The sequence below is a fragment of the Coptis chinensis genome, chromosome 4, assembly GCF_015680905.1.
Source record: "Coptis chinensis isolate HL-2020 chromosome 4, ASM1568090v1, whole genome shotgun sequence".
Classification (NCBI taxonomy): Eukaryota; Viridiplantae; Streptophyta; class Magnoliopsida; order Ranunculales; family Ranunculaceae; genus Coptis; species Coptis chinensis.
The window spans coordinates 74,066,723-74,092,831 of NC_141459.1; the positions used below are offsets into that span (position 1 = coordinate 74,066,723).

General features: G+C 39.0%; 1 long non-coding RNA gene and 2 pseudogenes across 2 annotated transcripts; 1 reads left to right on the forward strand and 2 right to left on the reverse strand.

Annotated features, from left to right (window-relative positions):
• Positions 1 to 928: 928 nt before the first annotated feature.
• Positions 929 to 6,812, forward strand: LOC147504769 (uncharacterized). The gene is made up of 5 exons (XR_015193134.1): positions 929 to 1,587; positions 1,882 to 2,030; positions 2,236 to 2,390; positions 5,761 to 5,830; positions 6,479 to 6,812. It is a non-coding gene; the product is annotated as an uncharacterized LOC147504769 (long non-coding RNA).
• LOC147504770 (expansin-A11 pseudogene) lies at positions 2,465 to 3,894 on the reverse strand (annotated as a pseudogene).
• A 2,663-nt stretch (positions 6,813 to 9,475) lies between the features above and the next one.
• On the reverse strand, positions 9,476 to 21,781 carry LOC147504771 (F-box/FBD/LRR-repeat protein At2g26030-like; annotated as a pseudogene). The gene is made up of 3 exons (XR_015193133.1): positions 20,602 to 21,781; positions 20,329 to 20,499; positions 9,476 to 10,023 (listed from the first exon to the last, which is right to left on the reverse strand). The product of XR_015193133.1 is annotated as an F-box/FBD/LRR-repeat protein At2g26030-like (transcript).
• Between the last annotated feature and the right edge of the window lie 4,328 nt (positions 21,782 to 26,109).

A 26,109-nucleotide genomic window follows, 5' to 3' on the forward strand; every position in this document is an offset into this window, starting at 1 on the left:
GTGATGGTGGATCTTACTTTTGGAAATTGATGCTTATTCCCCGGTACTCCTTATTCGCAGGCCCTCGGCTGCAAAAGAAGATTTTGTCTTATCGGATATCAAGCCCCACCAATGTCAAGAACATAGTAAGTTCTCCATAAATCAAAACATCAAAATCGAAGAAATAAAAACAATGACCAAGAAATTGGGTTTAGAATTAGTTGTCGGAAGTAGAATAATTAATGAGTTCAGTTTTAGAAGTGAAATTTGGTTTAGAATTCGGTTTAGGAAGTTGAATAATTAACCAATTTGGTTTCAAAAGTGAAATTTTTTATTCACATTTGAATACATTTGAATTCACATTTGAATACAACGACCGACCGATGAGCTTGATTCCACAAACAATGGATGTAAACAATGTATAAATCCATCAACACATTTTCATTCACATTTGAATTCAATGGATGTAAACAATGTATTAGATTTTGGCGATGAATACAATCTCATCACGAAATATTTTTGGTCTTTGATAACATAGGTTTTGACTTCTCCTTCATCATGCTAGAAAGAGATTTATATATCTACTCATTTCAAAGACTACTTTTGCTTTACTTGATTATAAAGATTGATTTACTAACTGATATTTGTGGATACCGCTAATGTATTATTGATCTGAATGTACTTGAAGGTTCAAGTATATCTGAACTTAGCTACCGATCGAAAAGAAACTCAATTTCATGTATAGGCCATGAATTTGAGTCCAAGGTAATTTAACACCGAGGAACAATAGAAGACAACGAAGGGATGTGAACTGCAAGAATATTGTTGATGAACCCGGAGGGACAAGTAATGAAACTCACACTATGTATATGTTTATCAAAGCTATGATTATTGATACTTCTATAGTATTGTGATTGCAGTCTGTAGAAATGATACGATACTCGATAGTGCGTGATACTCACATTTTATTAATTATGAAAGTGCGAGACATTTTTCTAATTCATATGGACAGTTGCATGGATTGTGAAGCCTTTCTTTAATAGAAAGAAACTGGAGACCAAATGTCTAAGTCCCATCACGCATGATCATGACTAGAACACATGAAATGGTGACAGATTATTTATGTATTAGTTGCTGAATATATAATTTGGCCGACAAAAATTCACTTGGAGTCTGCTGTCGAAATTGGGAGCTAGATTGGAAGTTAATCAAGTGTACATAAATCTTTAGTAGAATTGATTAAGATCCAGTTGCATCCCAATTTAGGCACCAAATGTTTTAACATCAAGTAGATAGTGTGAAGTCGTTTTCTTCAAGATTCAGATAATAGCACATCACCATGCTCTTTGCAACCTGACACTAAAGTGAGGACTGGTGGAAATGAGGATCAACCTGGAGGGAAGGCCAGTAATTTGTCTTCAGCACTTATTGATGTCAAGCTGGATAGCACAGAGAACTTGGATCCACATCTTCAAGATTTCTGTTTCTAAACAGCCATTTGAAGCTCTTCGGTTTCCAAGACGGTGACTACCAATATACCATTTGATGAAGATGCCGCCAAGATGTCAAAAGCATTAAGCAATTCTGATAAAGTTGACATGATCAAAGGTATGATTTCCATCTCTGGTGAACAATTATTTTTTTTTATTCGAAAGAAGGATGGATTTGATCCATATAGTGAAACCACATGCCCGTCTGGGTGATATTTGAATGGCTTAATTACCATCCCTTGACTATGGTTTTCTTTGCATTGCTTATTGGTATGCTTGCTCAATTCGCTTGGTCAAATGCATCAGGGTTAGTAAACACTCAAGTAAATGTATGATTACATTTCCCATTATTGGAATGAAATAATTATGAAAAGTCCAGTGGTTATATAGATATACTTTTTTGTTGAAATAGGACCCCATCAAAAGTGCCTCGCGTACGTTTGCCAGAGGAGTTATTTGCCAATATAGGTGTCTCAATTGGTGCTGAGGTTAATCTCTTCTTGGGTTATCTACAGAACGTGGCATGTGGCATGTGGCGGAAACTTAAAGCAATTTCTCATGGTATGTTTTGATATTGAGTTTATGGTGGCATGTATAATTGAGTTCAATGTGTGTGATAGGAAACCACTTTAATTTTGTAGAAAAATCGTGAAGCATAAAACTGATTACTTTGATTTTAAATTTTAGTGATGGAGTTATACATGATTCATTAAGACAAGAAAATATATATATAGTCAACTCGATTGATTTTCCATCGCTTTGGTAGCGCGAATAAGATATCCGATCACGGGACACATGAATGGTTCTCGACCACGGAAGCACTTCATATGTGAAACACCTTCAATCCTATAGACCCTGTATGGTTCCTAATACCTCCCACCAAAACATGGAACCCATCTGTGTTGATTCCGAAGAATCACGGTATGTAGGTCATATCTCCATCAGTGATCGCTCCTTTTTATGATTCAGTTTCTTTCTATTTTATATTTGTTGTTTATTTTGTGGGTGCACCTAGAAACTAAAGTCGAGATTTAGAATTTACATTTATTTAATACTTGATAGATTAATCTAATTAAAGGTGCATCTGCATGGATTCGGAAGTAACTATGGCGGCTTCTGATCCCACCGATGCGTAGACCTTCTTTCCACAATGATAGGCACCAGAATTAGCTCCTATTGATGAAGAGGAGAAGTTGATCCAGGTCACCCTGTGTTTCAACTTTCAACCTATTCCAGGACTCCACATTATGATCATTATCCTTTTAGAATGCTTTACAGAACCACCAACACCTCTCTAATCTACAATTGTGTTTTTAAAATAGATTTAATTCACATATGTTAACCATTTTGAGATCAACCCATGTCCTCAGTTTGGACGACACTGGGTTTATGATAGCCTTTGGTTCACAGGTTCAATCCCAGCTTTAAACAAGAATACAGAAATTTCATCACTTTTACATGATCAAGTAGAGCATGTAAGAGTGGTGGGCTGCTTCATTGAAAAAATATTAAGCACGCCTCTGCCGACTTAAGATCTCCAGTGAGCTAAAATTGCACCCGACTAGAGAAGGTCTCACCAAATTGCCAACCGATGGAACAATGTTAGGGAAGAATCGAGTCTCTCCGTCGAGTAGTAATGACCTTGAAGGAGAGTGATTGATCATTGAGATAGGAATTTGACCGCCAATTAGCTCCCCAATTCCTTGACATTGTCACCATCCAATTTTGAACCTTTGATTGACACAGACTGAATTGATCCACTTCCTCCCACATTGCTTACCAATACAAGTTCAAAGTAGTCTCTCCCATTAATTGTGAACCTTACACCTCCATGCTTCTTGCATGGCACCTATGATGTCACACAAAAATTGTGAGTTACATGGTAGGCTTATACAAGAGAAGAAACAATGTAGGAAAGATGAAAGTAACCAACCTTTGGAGCAAAGATGTGGCACGATTCCGCCTCTGTAAATACCAATCTTTTCCCATGCAAGTTTGAGCCATATCGAAATGCTGGAGTGGTGGATTGCACCATCCACCGTTATCGCTTGCTTGGGCAAAATTTGGAGGACAGAATTTTGGTGGCGTGGCGATTCTGAGACTTTCCTCTCAAACACCACCTTGAATCTGCGCCATAGTCACATATGATCCTATAGCATTGCCCACAAGAAGCCCCATCGTTGAACAGAGCAAGATTTAATGCTGCTGTCACCGTCCCATATCCAAAGAGAATATAGATTACCATACCCACAAGCTCCTCCCAGTAAACAACCGAGAATTGAGCTACATGTCTTTTCGACTTTAAATAAGGAAAGGAAAAACTTAACCGTATATATAAAAGGTGAAATTTTTCCTTACCCATTGTTCTTGAGGCCTCACCGCCACCATAAAAGGTAGCATGGGCTTTTGTCCATCCGTAAGCGAAAAGGCATCAACAATGGATATCAAGCCATACACTACTATCAATGCCGAACGATCTTCATTGCCATTTCTCGACTTCAAATGTAATGGTAGACGATAGAAGATGGCTTATGTTAAGTTTGTAACACTTTCTTCCTCTATAAATAGGAAATTCACATTTGATAGTTGATACATTAACTCACATGTGACAACTGCAACTAGAGAAAGTTATATTTGTTTTTGTTTTTGTTTTTAATTAGTAATAAATGTATTCTTCAACCATCTATATTACCTCTACAGCTTTGAAGATTTCTGGAGCTAATTCAATTATTCCCACGTTCTCCTCTCCTTACACCCCACACCCACATGCTTGCCCAAACAGAAGAGCCATTGCACAAGGCTCAATCCCCTATCATCATAAAAAAGAACTCAAGAGAGTCGCTAAAACCAGTTATTCCTTTGTTCAATAGTCAAAATCCATCTACATCGCCTAGACGAGGGCCTTTAAGCAGCTATGCACCCTCCTTACAAATTCCTCACCATGGTGCTTTCACAAGTGCTCCGGGCACTCAATGTCAAGTCCTTCTAGGAGTCCTATGAGAGGCTTCAGCCCCGAGCAAACGGCTCGCCTTTCCGGGCGGAAAACCTTATCCGGATGTTGCTCTCTTGGGGTTATGGTCACCTGTTCGATCTGGTTCAGTCAAAATTCTGGACATAATTCAATGGGAGGTGATATGTCGGGACAACTATTTTGGCAAAGAATGCCGGGGTAGTCTTTGAATGTTCTCCTATACCCGACCCTAGAATGACAAGTCCAGGGCCCCACTCTAGAATTCAGAGTGGTGTGTAACTCCTCTGCATCCGCCGTAGTTTGGAGCAACTACTGAGAATCATCGGCAAGTCGGGCTTGATGACGGAAAACAACAAAGCCACTTCCTCCAAATTCTTCTCCTTATTCTCCTTCAAATTTAACAGCGGCGACCTCACCTTCGGTTCCACGAAGTCCGGAAGAGCAGAAAATCCAACAAGTCCCGGTTCACGCGAAGAAGAAGGGAAGGCTGCTAGGAAGAGGCACATTTGGACATGTTTATGTTGGTTTTAACAGTATGTGTATTAAGGTCCGAGTTCCTACAATCGGTCGTGCAATTTAGATAAGTAACGAGATTGCTCACAAGCAATGTAGAAAAGCATTTGAGAGTTTGAGATTGCTCATGAGCTTACTTCATCCTGCCTTATCTATATTTATATCTAAGTCTCATTTTCCTGTTCCCTATTTCTCAACACCTTTGTCAACCATTTATTGGTTAAGTTATATGAAAAACCACATCCATCTATTTTTTAAATAATAGGACAACCCTCAAAGCCGTTATATTCATTTATAATTTAATATGTTGAGTACTCTTTATATGTTAGTTTCTCGCTTCAATTGTTTGTATACTTTTCTTTTGTAAGCATACACCATGTTGCTATCAGATGAAAATTATGCTACTTAATATGGATTGATCGAGGTGATAGAATATGTTTGCTTAAATCATTTGATCTGAATCACATTGCATATTTGCATGCTATCTGTTTTTGACCCATATGATACATATTAATCGTCTTGCACATGCTCCATTTTGACAATTGCCCACCATGAGTCATCACTTTCATGTTCCACACGATTTTTTTTGTGTGCCTGACTGATAAGATATATCTAAATGGCACTTCTTTCTAACTATCTGCGTATATGGTTTTTATTCAATATATGTATTCCAATTTTTTTATTAGTACGTGACTGCCCCATGGTTTTTTATTTCACATTTTCATTCATTTATTTATTTTTTCCATTATCATTTATGATTTTGTTTAGATCAGATTTGTATTTAGAGTGATTTTGTTGTACTTTCAGATTGTAATAGCACTATCAGGCTATCTACAATTAATCCAGGAGTGTGTGTTCTACGACTCCCATTTTTCAGGTGTGTTAAGATTAATCTTCACTAGGGTGTCTGCTACATACCATTCTTTTGTGGGTCTTTGTATATCCCTCAAGTGTTGACTCACAATGTAATAAGACATCTCTTTGGTGGATGCATTACTTTTGACATCATTTCAGTTTACCAATCTTAAATGTAGCGTAGCCAAAAAGTTCTCCCCTTCTTTACCTTTTATAGTCCGTAGCCTATTTAACTTTTTCCTTCGTTTATGGTCATTCACTTTTACATTTATGTTTAGCAATGTTGTTGTTTAGACGAAATTGTTGTCTAAGTTAATGTATATAGTATTATGTCATGCTTAGTTTCCCTACACAAGGTTGTAATTTTTTTTTTTGAAAAATGGCAGACAATGGGAACATTTTTAACCTCTATGTTTACATAAAAAATGGCAGTCGTTAAATTGTGCTTCAGTAAGTGATTGCTGCATAACTCTATGTTTCTGTAGCACCGTTTCGTGTGTCCTCACCATGCATCTATCTTTGTGACTTCTGGTTTTTTTAACCTTACCTCGGGCTTTGCATATCAAACTTCACAAGTAGCATGTCCCATGTATCCATTGTTGTATTTTCATCCTATTTTTGGACTAATCTGTTATGTGATATTGACTCTGATAATGATATTTTGTTACAGGTTGATGCAGGGAAAGACGAAGTTTTAGCCAATGGGGCATTGAAGCATGAGGAAAAAGACATCAAAGAGCTAGAAGAGGAAAATGCTTCGGAAGGAGAATTCATAAAAGTGGAGAAAGAAGCATTAGATGTGAAGGACTGTCCCCATACAGATGAAGCCACAAGAGATTTGGAAATTAAACCATCTGTTAAGCACTTTACTGGCAAGTAGAGACCTTTTGGAAGCCCAAGAGAAAACAAAAGAACTCTGGGTTCTTTAAAATTCCTTAGTGGTGTTATTAACAATGTTGCTTATCCTGTTCTCTGTGTTGATTATATGAAACGTCTTTTCCCAATTCTCAAAAGTGGTACGCCTCGAACACTCTCAATCACGGGATCGACATTGGTATTATCTTTTTTTAAGAAAAGTGATTTGACTATATATATAAAAGATTATTTGATTTGTATTTGACATGTTATATCAGTAATGGCTATGTTAGAAATTCTGCTAATTGGATACTTATTCAAGTGGATTTTAGGCTTTTGAGTCTTTAGCTATCTATGTAGCAAGTCCGGCCATAGGCCGGGCCAAATGGCTAGTTGACCATAAAGAAGAGGGATACACTTACCCGAGTCCATTCAACAAGTAGTGTTAAATTCGTGACATTGTAGATCTCTTTGAGAATGTTAACAAAATATTAAACCCTCCGTTCCACATTGACAAGACATTCAAGGGTAGCATCAACCAAAGAGGATAGATTCTCCAAACAGTAATCTTCATACATGTCTCCTCGGCATTGAAACGAAGTGAGGTTCGGAGTGCATATCTTGATCTTACAAGACCAACAGTTTGAGCAATCTTCATTTCGGATCACCAAGTTCTTAAGCAGAACACCACATATATTGATCATGACCTTGAGATGCCTATGAATCTATGATCACAGTGACTACTAAACACAAGTACCCCATCCGAATCACCTCTAGGTAATAAAGCCGATACCAACTTCAATGTTTTAAGATGGGATGCGGAACACAGAACTCGGAAGTTGGAGTGCATAAGCATTGCAATTCAAATCCATTTCAAATTTAAATATCTCTATTCTTGAAATAAAAAAACAATGTGGCAACTCAATGGGTTTTGTTGAGAAAATATTGAAATCGACTTCTTGAGGATCTTTTCTTGCAACAGAAGTAATCAATTTATCGAACTGTTTCTCACAATTTTTAGCAAAAAGATCTAGACTAAACTTTTTGATATTGGAGTTGTCGCGAAAATGTAGTACATTATTGATAAACCCCATTAAACTATAACCAGCAGTTGCATAATCAAAGCGCACACCACCTCTATACAACTTACAATCCTTTTGTGCAACTTTCATTTTTATCCAGCTACCTTCTTCAAAATTTAAGGAAGAGATACCCAAACATACCTCCATCATTTTGAAAGAAGTGGTGTTTCCATAACATCACACTCATGTCAAGAAATGACATGATATGGTGGACAAGTGGTTCTGGTAAACTACTTAGTCTATCTTCATCAAGAGTTATGGTTTTTTCTTCTTTGATGCCTGATGGTTTTAACTTCTTACTTGAACTTTCTGCCATTGATGAAGATTACTTTCTTTCCCGTGTTCACTCTTTTTAACTGTTAAGCGTTGAGGAATGAGGACTACTGGACTAGTGGAGTAGTGGCTAGTGGGGCAGTTGATGGGTCTGCCCAAATTTGATCCAGTAAGAAAATTTCTTGATCTAACCTGATTGATCTAAATTGTTCTTTGAAAAAAAACATGTTTGGGAATAACAAGGCCAAAATATAAATCATTCGGACAATTTTACTCATGGTCTCATGCTATCTATTTTAAACACTAACTTGATTTCTTGTTAAACAAAATATATATTATATTTGAGGAGAAGAGATGGATTATCGAAAAAAATAAATGATAAATAAATTTATTTAAAATATGCTTTCACAAATATATTTTAACGGTTTATTTTCATATTTTGTTTATTTTCATAATATATATATGTAATTCTATTTTTAACAAAGTGGATATCATTCACCCAAAAAAATAAAAAAACCCAACATCAAATTTTGAAGAACCTATTTTGAAGCCATAAAAGTTTCAAGTATTAGAATTCAGCATTCGGAATAATTTTGGTCTTTGAATCTTTGTCTTAAACTACTTAAAAAACAAATAAGTTTTTGAGCCTCTTAATGCTTAAAACTTAAGTTTAAGAGGCTCTGAATGCTTAATTAAAAAAAAACAAACAACTGATCTAACCTGATTGATCAATTGTCAAAACGGGGAACAAGGCCAAACCTTTCCGGAATCGCGCAAACAGTAGTAGAATAGTCCTTAGTCCTTACTCTACCCTTAAGAATCAAGTAAGATGTTATCGTACCAGCCAGGGACGCATAAAACGACTTGTCCGCAGATTTTTGTCTTTGAAAAAAAAAAAAAAAATCCGCTCAGAAACTCTTCTTCTTCCACAATATGGAGTGCTAAGGTCTCAAGTTGAGAACGTAATCCTGACTGGTTTTCCCACTGATAATTTCACCATTCAAATGGAATAAGGCAGACATAGCATCTCCTAAGGTTTTGCAAGTGACATAACCATGACCAAGACAAAACTTCGTGGGCATGATCTCTGAAAACTAAAACGGATGAAACTTCAGCAAGTCTGTTGAAAAACTCATAGATTTCAGCATTTGTTACCCAAAGATCAAGATTAGAAACAAATAGATGAGGTTTGGTAACTGTTGGTCCTGGTGCAGCATTCTTTTCGACTTCAAAATCTTCTGAAAAAAAGGGTTTGATTGGCTGCTCAAGAAGACACGCCATTAGACCGCCAATAAATATCTCTGGAAATGCAGGCATCAACTTCAGGTTTGAGGGGATGCAGAAAGTGAGAAAACGGGGTTTGAAAGTGTTCGAGAAACAACTTTGTGAGGCGACTGCCTTTTGAGAATTTCGTGTAATAGAACAATAATCACATAAAACACCAAAAGACAAGCATGTGTTGCCGTACACCAAAACCTCTATTTATAACTTGAAAAATAAAAACGATAGGAAAGCAATGGTCGAAACTTAATTACAGCATCAGCAGCAAGAGTCAATTCAAAGGTGAAGAAGATATTCACTCTTAATAACAGCATATATTGTCCAAATGATAGGCAGCACGCTTATGTTTGGGGCATAAGCTAGTATCAACTTCCCAATGCTCAAACAACAATATCTGAGCATCTGTTGACGCCTTTGGCAATTTGAGCAGTTGATCGTGGAGTATTCTTAGTGGTACATTACAGTTCTCGGACTGAGATGCAACACCATCACCATCCTTTATATTGTCGATGTCCTTCTCCAGGTGAAAATCGGAAGCAACAACTAATACCAAGGACTCCAGTACAATGGCCTTATCCAGAAAGAACTTGACCATTTTCATCTCAGTATCGCTTCCTCGAAAACTAGTGATCTTGACTATCTGGAGATTATAGAAAAAACAGCTAGAAGGCTCTTCTGCTTCTTTTGCAGTGTCAGGTTTCCAGGGAGCATATGAACCAGAGAGCTGTAGTCATACTAAAGTTAGAGTAGCAAAGATGGTCTGTCTTAAAATTAAGCAGAATATGTGAAGAAAAAGTTAGGGAGTACAAGAAAGTTACTACATGCAGGTTTTACATTAATGGTGTGCTTGGTAAACAGAAACGGCCTGCAGTAAAAAGCGCTATGAACTTACAAATACATAGGAGCATCAGTTTATGTCCTGATTGAGACAAAATCTGATTATCCAAGACTAAAGAGAATTAATTACGTTTCTCCAGGATCATACTCATGTTTTGGTGCAAGGTCCTAAGAAAGATACAATCAGATTGGTGCTAGCAATGAAAAACAAAAACACTAACGACAGAACCTAGATTCTTCTATGCGCAGTTTTATTTTACCAAGCAGAACCTATAGATGTTGGTTATTTTGGGACTACGACCTGATGATCTGTTGGATTAGGAAATGGCTGCACTCTTCTTGGGACAAGAGTTGTCTACGTATCAAGTTTCTCCAGGTAAACTTGAATCAAGCCTTACGTAGTTTATCTCTCTCTAGTTGTAGATGTGTGTCTGAACCGTTATGGATTGCAGATCCACCTTGTATGCTATCTTGATGATTTGCCATTACTCTGATGTTACAAAGTAAATGACTCCTTGATTGTTGCATTGACTGAGCTCCAGGATTGCGCTAGTTGTTATCCTTCCATACATGGCTGTAACTGTTGCTAGTAACGACCTGGGTGTTGGGTCGTTGGTACGGTCTGATGTTGTGGGACGAGCTGGAGTAAGACGTCTTGCCTTGTGGACACGTGCTCTGTAGTGTAGAACGAAGAGTACTTACACAGCCCTTTTACTTTTTATTTGTTCTTGGGACAGTTGTTGCATGGAACAAGAACAAATAAAAGGTAAAGTTTTAAAAACACGTGTCTGACAGCCGTTTTGTGGGCGAGTAATTATTTAAGTTTTGGGAACACGAAACGTTTTGATTGTCTCGAGGTGTTTGGGCAGTTGAGGGGTTTTTTACTTGTAGAAAGTTTTTGTTTGTTCACTTTTCAACCAAAGGGAAAAAATAGTCTAGAGTGAAAGAGAGAAAAAGAGAAAGAAAGAAGGAAAAACTTCTCGTCCCTCTTAAATCAGGTTCGTCTTTCCACTTTAAAAATTTGAGATTTCTTTCTTTCTTTTTTTGATTGTGCCATGTCTATGACTAGTGATAGTGTATGTGGTGAGGTTGAAGTTGGTAAATAGACAGAGAGAACTGTAAGTGAAGAAACTGAGGAGAGGGTTCGTAGTGGTGATGAGGCTTCGTTGGAGACGGTGGATGAGAAGAAGCCTAAGTTGGTGAATTGTTATGCCGCTTTGAGGAGGGAGTTTGGTTGGGTGAAATCCGACCTGGTCATGTACGATTTGGCTGGGGAGAAGAATTTGTATACTAACAACTACGTTCTTTGGGTGGAGGAGTAGTTGTTTGTTATGGGCAGTTGAAGGCTGGAATGAGACTGCCCTTTTCCCGTCTTACTGTGGAGGTGTTGAACTTTTTGGGGAAAGCCCCTTGTCAGCTTGTGGGGAACAGTTGGAGGGTTCTCCATGTGTTGGACTTGTTGAATGACAGGGGCTACAACATCTGTTGAAACGATGTGATTGAGCATTTAGTTTTTAGGAGGTCTGGTGTTATGAACTTTAGTTTTCATGTTTATAAGGGGAAGTCTCCTGTTATTGTGGGGGTGAGCAAAGAGGATTGGAGTTGTAAGCCGTTGTTGGCTGCGGGTAGATATTGTCCTCCTGGCTTAGAGATTGATAAACGTGTTGTACAATCTCGTGGTAGATCGTTGGTTGTAGGTCGTAATGTGTGTGTTTTATATTATAATTTGGACGTTCTGATTTATTGTTGGGTTTGCTTTTGCAGAGATTTCTATCCCTTCTCGTACGAAGAACGGTATGATTGAAAAGTTTGCTTCTTTGAGTTTGGAGGATAAGCAGGCTTTGTTGGGGGAGGTTGCGCATTACTTTAAAAGGCGTGGAGAGAAGAAAATCAACCGTAAGAGGCTGGAGCAGAAAACTGGGGCTCGCAAGGTGATGGTTGAACTTTCTGATTCTAGCTTGGAATCTGCCATGGAGAGGGAGTTACAAGAAAGCACCTGTTTTTAAAGTGAAACGGAGTGGAGGTGCTGGTGACAGCCGTTCTAGTGGAGCTAGGACGTCTGGTGGGGTTGCTGAACACCGCTCTGGAGCGGTGAGGGCGGCTGGAGGGGTGACGCCTTCCAGACATCCTCGAGTTGGGTGATGCAAATCGTTTGCTATCTCAACGTTTTGAATTGGGTGATGCAAATCATTTGGCACCCCAACGTTCTAAGCTGGGGGTGAAGAGCGCTCTGCGTCCAACCGCTTTTCCTCTGGTGATGCAAATCGTTCTGCATCCAACTACTTCTCCTCTGGAGATGTGGGTCTTTGGAAGTCTTTGCGGTGTCAGCGGGGTGGTAGTCTTTGGTGGGGGAGGTTGATGCTCCCACTTCGTTCGGAAGCCTAATCTGAAAAGGCGTTCCAAAGTGGTTGAGTCGGAGGGGGTTAAGAATGCCCGAATTGAGTCTGGAGACCGACTGGGGTCTTTGTTGTAGGTCGTTCATCTTGGTCGGGCTCTCTACGAAGATGAGCCCGATTGATGTAATGTTGGATGTTGGGGCGGTTGAGGCCCGGATAAAGAGAAAATTGGTGATCTTGAGCCATTCTTCGAAGCGAGGGCAAAGGGTCGGAAAGTCTGGACCAAGTAAGAAGAGTGATAGTGATGTCCTTGATAGACTGGTTACGTATGAAGACCTCTACAGTTTGTTACCGAAGTTTGTTGTGAATGGTGACTGTAGCTTCAAGTCTCCCTTAGTTGGTGGGGCGTTGTTGGAGAGTATTAAACTAGATTGGGGATAAGGGCTAAACCGGATGGTAAGAGTCTGGATGTGAACTTTGTGGAGATGGAACGGTCGTTGTGCTTTGTGAGTATTCTTCCGTTCTGAGCTTGCTCCTTTTTGGTCTTGTTGATTTTGATCCCTTTTAATGTCTACATTTGTTGTCTTATTTGTTAGGTTATGGCGATGTATCGGAAGCTGAAGGATATGGCATCTATCTCCGACCGTTAGAAAAAGGAGCTAGATGTCGCCAGCGGAACTTGTATAATCGATAAATTGTGGGAGAACGCAGTTCGGGGGGAGGATCGATCTGAACTTGGTGGTAAGGTGGCTCTGTTGCAACCCGCTCTGGATTCCGCGAAAAGGAGGTTCAAAGAATGAATTGATGAGTGTAAAGAGGTCAGCATCATCAAGTTAAACGAAAGGAGATCGCATCTGATGACTTAGTGGATACGGTGGAGAGTGACGATGTGTACGTGTTATTGGATGATTATGTTGAGACATTGGATAAGTATGATCGCCTTAAGATGTCTATTGAAAGTGGGGCAACAATTATTCGTGATGCTAATAGACCATCCGACCAAGTCGTTATGCCTTTTTATTCCTTCGAAATTGTTGTTGATCAAAGGCTACCGATTACGTGTTGCGAGACGTTGATCCGACCGCTTTGAATGTGGATACTCTCTTTGTGTGAATTAATTTTGAACGTCTTGTGCTTGTCTTTGGGTTGGGAGGTCTTTGAACGTCTTGTGCTCGTCTTGTTCTTGGTTTGGGGGGTCTTTGAGTAATATTTAAACAGCTTTTTGTTCTTGATACATATGCAATATTATTTTTTTGATGGGGATACTCAGGTTGTTTTCTTGGGATAACCTGGGGGCCTTGGTATATAACCGATTTTGTATTGAAATAGAAATGTTTAAATTACTTACTTGTTGAAGTTGGTTTGAAGTATGCATGTGATTGCTTTTGTTGCTACTGATCTGTTGTTTGACGACCTGTGCTACATAGTGCTAGTCCTGATGTACTGATTGATTTTGCTAGGTCATCTTTAAGGTACAGGTTGTAGAGCGTTTGAGTATGACCTGATGTTTTTGCGTAGTTGGCACTTAGGCTTCGTCTTGTGTCAGGTATACGCCCTGATTCGTTCCTTTTGGGGGAACTTTTGATTAATATAATTAGCCTTTGAGTGGCCATTATATTTGAGTCTGTCTTAAACCCTTTGTGAGGTTATAGGTTGACTTGGGGTCCTTTTGGGGGTCACCTAGATTAAATTGTCTGATAATTGGCCTTTGAGTGGCAATTACAGTTGAACCATACCTAACCCTGGCATTGGTGTTAGGTTGGTTTAGGGTCCTTTTGGGGGGACCTTGATTTGAATTGAATGAACTTAACCACTGCGTGGCTGTTGTTGTTGAGTCGTTCTTAACTCCATCGTTGATATCCGTCCTGATATTGTGATGTTTTAGGTCGGGCTGTGTAGTGTGAAATGTAAAGTGCTCATGTAATGCAAAAAATGGTAGCTGCACTCAAAATGTTGATGAGATTTAGTTCATATTGACTGATGTACTTGGAGGAAAAAAAAAATTTATTGATAAAAACGCTTGAGGAAAGCTGTATTCCAAGGTCGGGAAAGCCTATCACCAAGCTGGATTTTGATCTAATATGTGCTATTTCCAACGACTTTGTCAACAATGTAGGGGCCCTCCAATATTGGGTCGAGCTTGGCTGGTGCTAAAGTCTTTTTGAGGACTAGGTCGCTAGCTTGGAAAGATCTTGGGACGACCTTCTTGTTGTAAGAATGTTAGATTGTTTGGTGATACCGAGCTAGGGATATTGCGGCAGTTTCTCTACGTTCTTCTAGGAAATCAACTTCTTTTGCAAAGATGTTGTCATTGACTCCTGATTCAACAATGTCAGAACGTGTAGTTGTGATTGTGAGTTCGATGGGATCACCGCCTGGATTCGAAACAAAGTGTGAAAGGAGATTCATTTGTCTTGGATCTAGTAACGCTTTGTTGTATGCCCATAGAATATTTTCTAGTTGCTTTCGGGCCATTGGTTTTCTTGCTCTCGGCTTTTTTTGAGGTTTTCTTTGATGGCCTTGTTGGTGGCCTCTGCTTGCCCATTGCTTTGAAGCATATCTAGGTGTAGAAAATACTTGAGTGATCGCCATTTTGTAGAAAATCCTTGACTGAAAGTGTCGAAAATTGCGTTCCATTGTCCATGACTAGGGTGTGGGGTAGACCAAATCTAGTGATAATATTAGTCCAAATGAAGTTGATTACGTTGACTTCCTTGACTTGGACTAGTGAGATTGCTTCAACCCACTTTGTGAAGTAATTTATGGTACTAGGACATATTTGAGCCCCGATTTCTTTTGCGGGATGAATGGTCCCATAATGTCTAGCCCCCCACATGGAACGGCCATGGGCTAGCTATGTTGATTAATTCCCTTCTTTGGACTTAGGTGATTGTGGCCAAAAGTTTGACATTGGAGGCATTTAAGAACGTACTTTTTTGCCTCGATATGCATGCCCGCCAATAATACCCTTAGGCGATTGCTTTGTGTGCGATGATCTTGCTCTGCATGGTTGCCACATTCACCTTTGTGGATTTAAATCAAAAAAATGAGTTGTCCTCTCTTAGAATTATGCATCTTGGAGGGTCCTCCTATTTGATTTGTGGAACGCGATCTTCCATTGATCACTTGTGGTACCTTGTGGCTCAGAGTTGGATTGCACGGGCATGTTTTGCTTCTGATGGGATCTCACCATGTAACATGAACTTGAAGAATGGACCCATCCAAGATTGACTGATTTCTTCTTCAGATGAAGTGCACGAGTCGTTCCAATGTCAATGTAGATTGTGGCCGGACATGCCTCTTGTGTTTTGGAGGCTAGGAAAGTCAAGGTCTCTACATGTCCGGCATTCTCTCGAGGAATATGATCTAAAGAGAACGTTTTGAACGAACTGATTATGTTATAAACGACTTGAGCATACTTTGCCAAGTTTGCTCCGTTTGTGACATTCTTTTGTGATCTGCTTAACGATTAGCTGGGAATCGCTATAAGCTTTAAGCTTTGAGGCTTGTAGTTGATGTGCCATTCAGAGCCCTGTGATCAACGCTTCGTATTCTACTTCTTTGTTGGACATTGCGAAATCAATTTTTATTGATTTCAGTAGCTGGGCTCCCTCTGGTGAAGTTAATACAACCCCCAGTCCACTACCACTGTTATTGCATGCGCCATCTACGTGGAGGTGCCATGTGTCTGGAGTGGTTTGTTGATGGAGTGATGTGCTTGGCTCGGGTTCCCAGTTGATATCTTCGACAGGAAAATCTGCCAAGAAATCGGCAACGACCTGGCCTTTACGAGACGTTCTGGAACGAACTCGATGTGATGTTCTCCTAGTTCTTCAGCCCATTTGGCCATGCGGGCTATTTTGTTGCTAGAACTCAATACGTCATTGATGACCTTGATGCTGTGAGATTGGAAGTAAGGTCGGAACTTTCGAGCTGAGTAGAATAAAGAAAGCATTGCTTTCTCCATCAGGAAATAATGTTTTTCTGCATCTGCCAACGTTTTGCTGGTAAAGTAGACCGGCTTCTCAACTCCATGCTCTTGAAAGAGAACCGAAATTCAAGTTTCGGTGTTAAAGGTACATCCCTAGTGTCTCTCTTTCTTCTGGTTTGGACAGGACGGGTGGAGTTGATAAATAGGCTTTCAGGTCAGTAAAAGCTTTGTGACACTCGTCTGTCCAAGTGAAAGTTGCTCCCTTTTTGAGTATTTGCAAGAATGGTCTGCATTCGTCAGATGCTCTTGAGATGAACCTATTGAGGGTTGAAACCATGCCAGAAAATTTAGATTTATTGCTTTGTGGTTGGATCTGACATTTCAAGGAGAGCTCGTATCTGTTCTGGATTTTTTTCAATGCGTCTTTGTGAGACGAGGTAACCTAAGAATTTTCCTAAAATTTTACTCAAATCTGGCGTTTGGTACGGGTTAAGCTTCATCTTGTTTTGGCGAAATCGTTCAAAGGCCTCTTGTAGGTGGAAGATGTGATCACCTACCTTTTCGCTTTTGACCACCATGTCGTCTATGTAGCCTTCCATAGTGTCTCTTAACAAGTCTTTGAACATTTTGGTGACAAGTCTTTGGTAAGTTGCTCCTGCGTTCTTCAAGCCGAAAGGTAAGACATTGTAGCAGAACGTACCTTGATCCGTTATGAAAGACATCTTTTCCTGATCTTTCTCTGCTAGTGGTATTTAGTTGTACCCACTGTATGCGTCCATGAATGACAAAAACTCATGGTTGCAAGTTTGATCTACCAATATGTCGATTCTTAGTAGGGGAAAGCTGACTTTTGGGCAGTGCTTGTTGACGTTGGTGAAATCTATCGCAGAAGTCGTACTGACCGTTTCTTAACTTGAACGGCTACTATGTTAGCAAGCCGTGCCTGCTTGACGACTTCTCGATGAATCCCACGCTTTTTAAGCTTTTCTATCTCTTTATTGATAGCTTTTTAAAACTTGAGTGCTAGCTTCCTAGGTCATTGTTTGATAGGCTTGATGGTTGGATCTACATTTAACTTGTGGCAAGCGACCTGAGAATCGATTTCTGATATATCGATATACGACAAAGCAAAAACACTTTTATCGAGAGATAGAAATTTGACAAGCTGCTCCTTGAGCATGGGGTCTAAGTCGGCCCTATATATACAAATTTTGGGTCATCGGTTGTGCCCAAATTCACTTTTTCTCCTGGTTCTGTTTGAACTTGTTTTTCTTTGAGCTTTTCTGATACCGCTGCTGGAGGGCTGGATGTTTGAGGATCCTACCTCTTTAAAACGTCTTTGGTTTCGACGACCTGAAGCTTGGGTGAGGTCATAATGCTGACCTGATTGCATCGGTGAGCTTCTAGTTGGTTGCCTTTGAGCTTCATGATGTCTCTGGGGCCAGGATATCGTAGGACCTGGTGTAGGATTGATGGAATAGCTTGGATTTTGTGGATCCAACGGCGTCCTAGAATGGCAGTGTAGAACGACCTAACATCGATAACACTAAAGCGTGTTGATGTTTTGACCATGTCCTCTTTTTCGCCAATGGAGACTGGTAGGATTACGTCTCCAATGACATCTGTTCGATTTCCGTTGAACCCATAGAGCGATGTATTGGACTCTATCATCACCGAGTCTGACAAGTGCACGTCTCTGTAACTTTGATAGAACAGTATGTCGCATGAGCTCCCTGGATCGATGAGAACTCTTTTAACTGTCCAACCGTTGATCTTGACGTGCACTACCAAGACATCATTGTGAGGTAGGCACACTCTGTCTAAATCTTCTTCTGTGAATGAAATCGTCGTTGTCTTCTTAGGGTTTGTGGGGTTGATCATCTCGGCTTTGTGTGAGAGATGGTAGATTTCTTGGATTGCTCCCACTCTTCTGTGCTTCTCCCGACCTGAGGTTTCGTCGTTTGAAGTGTTTGTAATCATGTTAATTATTTTGTCCTCATCTTGGTCGGAGGAGTGTTGTCTCCTGTTGTGCCTTGACCGACCTGGAGACTTAGATCGTCCTATTGATCGCGCCTCTACTTTTCGTTGTTGGCGGTCGCTCATTCCAGCGCTCCCCGCTTCGTGGTATTTGGCTCCAGCAATCATTGGTGTCGTGGTGGTGGAGTTTGTGAAAATGGCAATAATGATGTTCTGATATGGCTATCACCTTGTTGATGTTTGGTTTGAAGTACGGCGATGTTTATATCTTTTTCAGGATTTGACTTGGCGTCCTGTAGAAATTGGAGAATTCCCTATTTGTGTATGAGGGTTTGTTGGCGTTGGATCTCTTGTTGTTATTGTTGCTGTTTGAATATTGCTTGCTTTCCTTGGGATCTGACTCGTTAACTACGAGGACCTCTTTGCTTTTGCGCTTGGCCATCCACTCTTCGTACTTGATGTATTTGTCGACTCTGTGATACAGGTCGACTGAGGTATCTAGCTTGTCATGTTTAGGGACCCCCGCTAAGCTCCGAGTCGTCCAAGAGGGCATTTGTGAACGCAGAAATTGCGAAACCGTCACTGAGTCCTGATTCCAGCGAGAGGAGGTCCTTCTTAATACATCCTAGGAAGGCTCGGATTGTTTCGCCATGAGCTTTCTTGAGTTGGAACAAGTAGTCCAGGTCGGCGCACTTTTTTCTGTTGTAGACAAATTCTGCTACGAACGTCTCAGCAAGACTGTCTAAGTTGTTAATCGAATCTGGAGGGAGTGTGTAAAACCAGTCTATTGCTTCGTCTTTTAAACTGGCTGGAAAAAATTTGCACTTCAGATAGTCGTAGTCAAGATGGTCAGATAGTGCTTGATTTGGTTGTATGCTCTTTGCTTTCGAGGTACCGCCGCATAAACAAGAACTTTGGTTGAATGAACTTTGAAGGAGGTTGTTTGTCTCTGATATCTTGGATGAATGGTGATGCTTTGTATGTCTCCAGCATTTTCGGAGCGATCTGGATCGCGCTGGCTCTTTCGCTTGACTTCTCTAGTTTTTGCGTGAAGTTTTCTAAACCCGATTGGTGGTGTTGGCTAAACGCAATAAAGTTGTGCTCCCCGCTTCGTGGTGCCATTGTTGGTGTTGGAGTTGCATTCTCTCGCATTGTCCGGTTTTCCTGTTGCAAGTGATGAAGGCTTTTGGAGTTGTTTTCATCCGTGCCGCCAATGCTTGTAGGTTGGGCTCCATTGTGGTTTTGCTGACCAGCTTTGTAGGCTTGAGAAAAGAGTGGTTGTTTTTTTCTTAAAGAAACAAACCGGCAGACGGCGCCAATATAGATGTTGGTTATTTTGGGACTATAACCTGATGATCTGTTAGATAGAAAATAACTGCACTCTTCTTGGGACAAGAATTGCCTACTTATCAAGTTTCTCCGAGTAAACTTGAATCAAACCTTACGTAATCCATCTCTCTCTATTTGTAGATGTGTCTGAACCGTTATGAATTGCAGATCCACCTTGTATGCTATCTTAATGATTTTCCATTACTCTGATGTTACAAAGTAAATGACTCCTTGATTGTTGCGTTGACTAAGCTCCAGGATTGCACTAGTTGTTATCTTTCCATGCATGGCTGTAACTATTGCTGGTAACGACCTGGTTGTTGGGTCATTGGTACGATCTGATGTTGTGGGACGAACTGGAATAAGACGTCCTGCCTTGTGGATACGTGCTCTGTAGTATAGAACGGAGGATACTTATATAGTTTTATCGACGGATTTGAACTTAAACCCCGGTTATTATAGTTACTATACTGCAACTTTTACCTAATAAATTCAGTATCTTGCTTTGTTCATTTTGGCTCACTCAAGAAAATAGCACTATAAAAATTGAGCACATTAAATTTGACAAAAGAAAGAAAAAGAGCCACATGTAACTAGCAACCAAGTAAGGACTACATACATCTATGAAGAGTTTCTCCAAGCAAGGACAGATTGTATGCTTAAAGAAGCAAAAGGTGTAACCAAGATACTCTTCCCCGATCTGTCCCCCAATAATAATTTGCAACTCCTGCAGATTCGGTAGAGAGAGCGGCAGATTATCGGGAATATACTCCTCTAACATAGCAATATGCTGGTAGAAAAAGAAGTCATGGTTTGAGTACACAGTCATCAGTATAATTTCAATGAAAACGATAAATTTGTACACTAAATTTTTTGAAATAGAAATGCATACCATTGGAGGAGCAATGCACATTGTAAGAATCTTGATATGAGAGACACCAGAGAAAATTTGAATAAAATCATGTTCAGGTTCCGTATGCTCATAACCATCTGCACTGATGAAAACATCTTCCAAAGCAGAGACATTTCTGAAATCATACCCGTACAAAATATCACCATGAAAATGGACTGATTTGAGATTCGGAGCAAAGATATCAACCGCATAGGCATCAGTAACAATCACACTCAAGGTTTTCAATTGGAGGTTTGGACCTGCAACCTTTATAGACCCCAAATTATTGCAGTACCTGAGATACAAGTTGGTGAGAAGTGGGCATTTGGAAACTATGCTTTCAAGTGTATCGTCTGTAATACTAACTTGACTAAGACATAGTGTTTGAAGGGAACTGAAACCAGTGAAATCTATGGGTAGATTCAGCTCAATGTGACTTGTTCTTAAATGAACCAAAGAATCATAACCGAGTAGAATAGCAAGTAAATCAATTTCTACTTTATACTCCACGATTTCTACAAGTGTGTACCTTTTCTGTTGCTTTACAGAAAATAAGATCAAGTTCCTCGACTCCTCTCAATATTGCAAACTCTATCCACTTCTCAACATTGGCCTTATAATGCTCTCCCGGATAGAAGTGGAGGAGAAACTTTTCGATCTTATTGCCACTGTGAAGCTGAAGATATTGGTTAACAGTATTAACAAACTGTTCTTGTGTTTGATCCTTTGCAAATTCTTTGCCAAAGTCTAAAGTGGTAGCATGAATCCAAAGATACTTCCAAAGGTTTCTCCATCTTTTGGACAGAACACTACTTCTTAAAGCAACTTTCATAGGAAGGGAAGAGAGAATGGATTCAAGGATACCATCAGGTAGCTCACTAATTCTGTCACAAGATTTTGCCATGGATTCTTTCATCGCCCTCTGAATTGTAAGTACCTTGGACTGGAAGACTTAAATAGCTCTATACATTACACTATTTTGTAAAATAAAAACAATGGAAAGTATTAGGATGGGGTTCTTTCTTTCTTAGCTTCCAACGGAAGCTCCAAGTTCAAGTACTTGGAAATTGACTGCTCCAATAAGTCATGTTCCAATAAATTATCAAAGAAAAATATTAAAATAAACGAGATAAAGTGATTGAAAAGGATGGGCAACTCTTGAAAAAATAGTTTTCCTTGTGATCGAAGCTAACTGACCAGGGATGAGGTCAAAGGCTGTGATTGTACTATTGTAGTGGTTGTGTTTTAATGTTTTGAAGAAAAGTACCGTTCTTGCAATGGATATTCGATATATATTAGTGATATATCGAATATATCGGTGATATTTTGGGCTTTGGATTAAACTACTTGTATGAATTGAGTTTTTTTTTTTTTTTTTAACAAAAAAAAAAAAAGCTCAATTCATAAAGTAGTTTAATCCAAAGCCCAAAATATCGCCGATATATTCGATATATCGCTAATATATATATTTTTTGGTACACCGACATTGATATATCGGATATATATCCACCGAATATTGAATTATTATTTTCTTGATATATATTGGAATTTCCGATATATAATTTTATATCGCCGATATAACCGATATATGTGATATTTACGATATATATCGTTTGACTTTTTGACCATTTTTTAATATAAATATCTGATATTTCCGATATTTCTAATATTTTATGACTTTTTTACCGATATTTCTGATATTTTAGATAGTTTGGACTGGTCACAAAAAAAATAGATATATCCAAAATTTCTGATATATATCGATTTTTAGGTACACTGAAATATTTACCGAATTCAATATTTTGGGCCTTGGTTTATGTCACACCCCAAATTTCGACAGAATTCGGAAAAAACATTATTTGTTCCCGACTCTTCGATCTCCGAGATGTGACGCACTCTCCACTTCCAAAAACCCATAAATAGTTTAAATATGCGGATAAATAAAAACCAATAAAAATTTTAAACTTAAACAAAAGTCATCTTCATTACAAAAATTTACAAAATGAAAATGCAAATAACCTTATCTCAACTAAAAATATATATCACCTCAAAGGAAAACAAGACTTATCTTAAAATGCGACGCTAACGCAAACCACAATCAGCAACCAATCTTCTTCAACACTAAACCTGTCAAGACTTATCAACTGTGTTCATTTAATAAACACACCCGATAAGCAAACATACAAATCGGGTCAGCATTATAAAAATGCTGGTGTGAGTAGCTCTAAAATACAACATATACTTATACATATATTTACCTGATCTATAAAGGAAGTTAGTTCCTCCACCGAAGCTTTTAACTCCCAACAACTAATACGACATTCTTAACTACAATAGGTAAAGGCGGTAGTTCCTCCACTTAGAAGCTTTAACTTCCAACAACTAATCGACATTCTTAATTACAATAGGTAAGGCTGTCAAGACTTATCAACTGTTTCATTTAATGAACACACCTTAACTTCCATACAACTAATTATAAAATATCAGTAGCGAAAATAAAACATTTAGTTCCTCATATATTTACAGGTTCTATAAGGAAAGTTCCTCCACCGAGGCTTTTAACTCCCAAAACATATACAATCATTCTTAACTAAAAAAGGCAGATAGTTCATCCACTTACCAACTTCCAACAACTATATTACATTCTTAACTACAATAGGTAAGGCAAGTGTAGTCCTCCACCGGCGCCGTTAACTTCCAACAACTAATACAACATATCATACCCAGATAATAAAAGGCATTTAGTTCCTCCACGGGCCACCTTAGGTTCTAAACTAAACTACTAACCAACTAAAACATATACAATCATCTATCTAAAAATATATCATTTACCAACATATTACCATAATTATATTAATTAAGGCTTTCTTTGTGTGTCCCTAAAATCACGTAGATCTATGTCTTACCTAGTTTCCCCCTCTACCATAATCGCTACCCAATGCGAACATGTACATCCACTATGCCTCCCCTTACATAATGTACCATTCAGATTCAACTACCCGGAAATGGGATGGGCGCAACCATAACCCTTACTTAAGTCATTATGTAAGTATTCCACTATTCGCATAAAATATCGCCGTCTCGCTCTATTTTGGCCAATCAATATTATTTCGCGCCCGAAGGCCATTCAGATTCACTAAAACGCCCGTAAGGGCCAATCATATTACTTACGCCCGAAGGCCATTCAGATTCACTGAAACACCAGAGGGGCCAATCATATTATTTACGCCCGAAGGCCATTCAGATTATGAGTTGTGGTAGCTAGGTTCTAGGATTTTCGTTACGTAATTTATTCAAGTGTCATACATTAATGACTCATAATAAATTTCACTATATCACGTGCATGTCAAATACATTATTGCACTAAGCCACAATATATAGAAATATCTCAATTATATCTCATAACCACTTTCATTCTTTCATGTGCCAATACATTATTGTACTACGCCACACTCCCGTGGGAAATATTCACAAATACTATACTAGCATCTCACAGATAAAATAATGGAGTGTCTATACATTTATTTCTCCAAAACTATTGCATTTAATATATATATATACCAACATATGATATAATGTCACAATATCAACGTCAAATATTAATTAGATAATGACAACCAAAATTATACAATCTTCCACAGCATTTTAGCATTTGATTTGTCCATACAATTTACAACATAAAACGTAACACAATTAAACAGTCCACAATTAAACGTAGCACAATCAAAGCCTAATATATATATGTTTTACACACTACTCACGTCAAATCTTAATTAGATAATGACAAACAACATTATATAATTTTCGATAATATTTTATTACAATATTTGTCCATATTCTTAAATATGAGAAAAACTGGAAAAAATCAACAGTCCACAGTCAACGGTCAAAGGTCAAAGTCAACAGTCAACAGTCAAAGTCAACGATCAATGTCAACACATCATGGTCGAAGTCAAATTGTTAGTGTTGTCAAACTATCGTTTCCATGTTCGACAGGTTCATGGTCATAGCCATGGTTCATGGCTAAGGGCAATGTGCATGGCTCACGAGCTCATGACCAAGGTAATGGTTCGGACCCAACTGGCCAAGCCCAAACTTTAGAACCCGAAAGTCTAAAACCAACTTATTTATTCTACCTGACCCAATTGGGATCTATATTAAGTCCTATGGACTGGCCCCAAGCAATATTAGAAACTGGCCCAAAACAATTAAGTGGTTCGGTCCAAAAATTAAACTGAAATCGGCCCAACAAAACAATCTAAGTTCTGGCCCAAAGACTTAAAAGAAAATGGACCAAACCAACTAAAATAGAATCCGGCCCATCCAAACAAAACAAGCTAAGGCCCAAGAATTGAAACCGACCCAGGCCCAAGTCGTCATCTTCTCCATCAGTTCCAGCAACCTCTTCCACCACCGGCCACCAAATCACGCCGGCCACCCACTCCCATTTCATCAAGTCGGTTCGACTCCTATACACAAACCCTACAACTTTAATAAAGCCAATAACTCTAAATCATTCAATCCAAACATCACCAAAACTAGATCTGGATTTCGGCCTCCATTAATGGCTGCTACAAGCTTTCAACAAATTTCCACCACTCTACAACGCCAACCCAACATCCACAACCAACAATATCAACTAAAACCGCTTCAAACTGCTTTTATCAAGTGTTTGGGCAAGCCGCCATTAATGTTTTCTCCGAAGCTTCCAATGTTTTCAAGAAACCGATTACCCCCTCCACCAACAATCACCACCCCACTATCACCCATCATAATCCCACTACTCCAAACAACCTAACCCAACAAAACAAAACAACCAATTCAAGCCGACAAATAAAAAAAAACCAAACAACAGGCGACGCCCTTAGTGTCGGATGCAAAGCTTCGACAGCCCCAACACCACACCACCAATGTCAATCTCGACAGCACCCAATCCACTCAACAACCTACTTCAAATACCACACCCCCGACATCCATCAAAAAAATTCCAAACCACAGTAAGTAAAAAAAAAGAGTGCAAACAGAGAAAACAAGGAAAAATGACGATTTCTATAGATTGGGCTTTAACTGCCCTTAACGCCCATAAAGCTTGGACAGTTCAATCTCAATTTTCAAAGTTTCAACAGATTTTAATCAGTTTTAATAACGACAGTTTTACCAATGACAGGATGAATATTAATAACATAATAATTAACATATTTCGTGAAATAGAAAACTAATCTACTCACCTGTATTAAAACCCGACGAATCCCTCCTAGTCCAAGCCGTCAAACGCCGAAAGCAAACAAGTTTCTAACTCTGCTTCCATTTTCATTATTTTTTATTATCTTAAAAACCCTATTCTCTAGAACAATGTGTTTATATACTTGGGTTCAAAACCCAAGCCCAAAACAGACTCGGGCCCAAAAATCAGGCCCGCGTATCCCAAATCCAATCCAGCTAATTTTATATAAAATTAAATTAATTAATCAATAAATAAATATGTATTTTAAATACGGGCGTTACAGT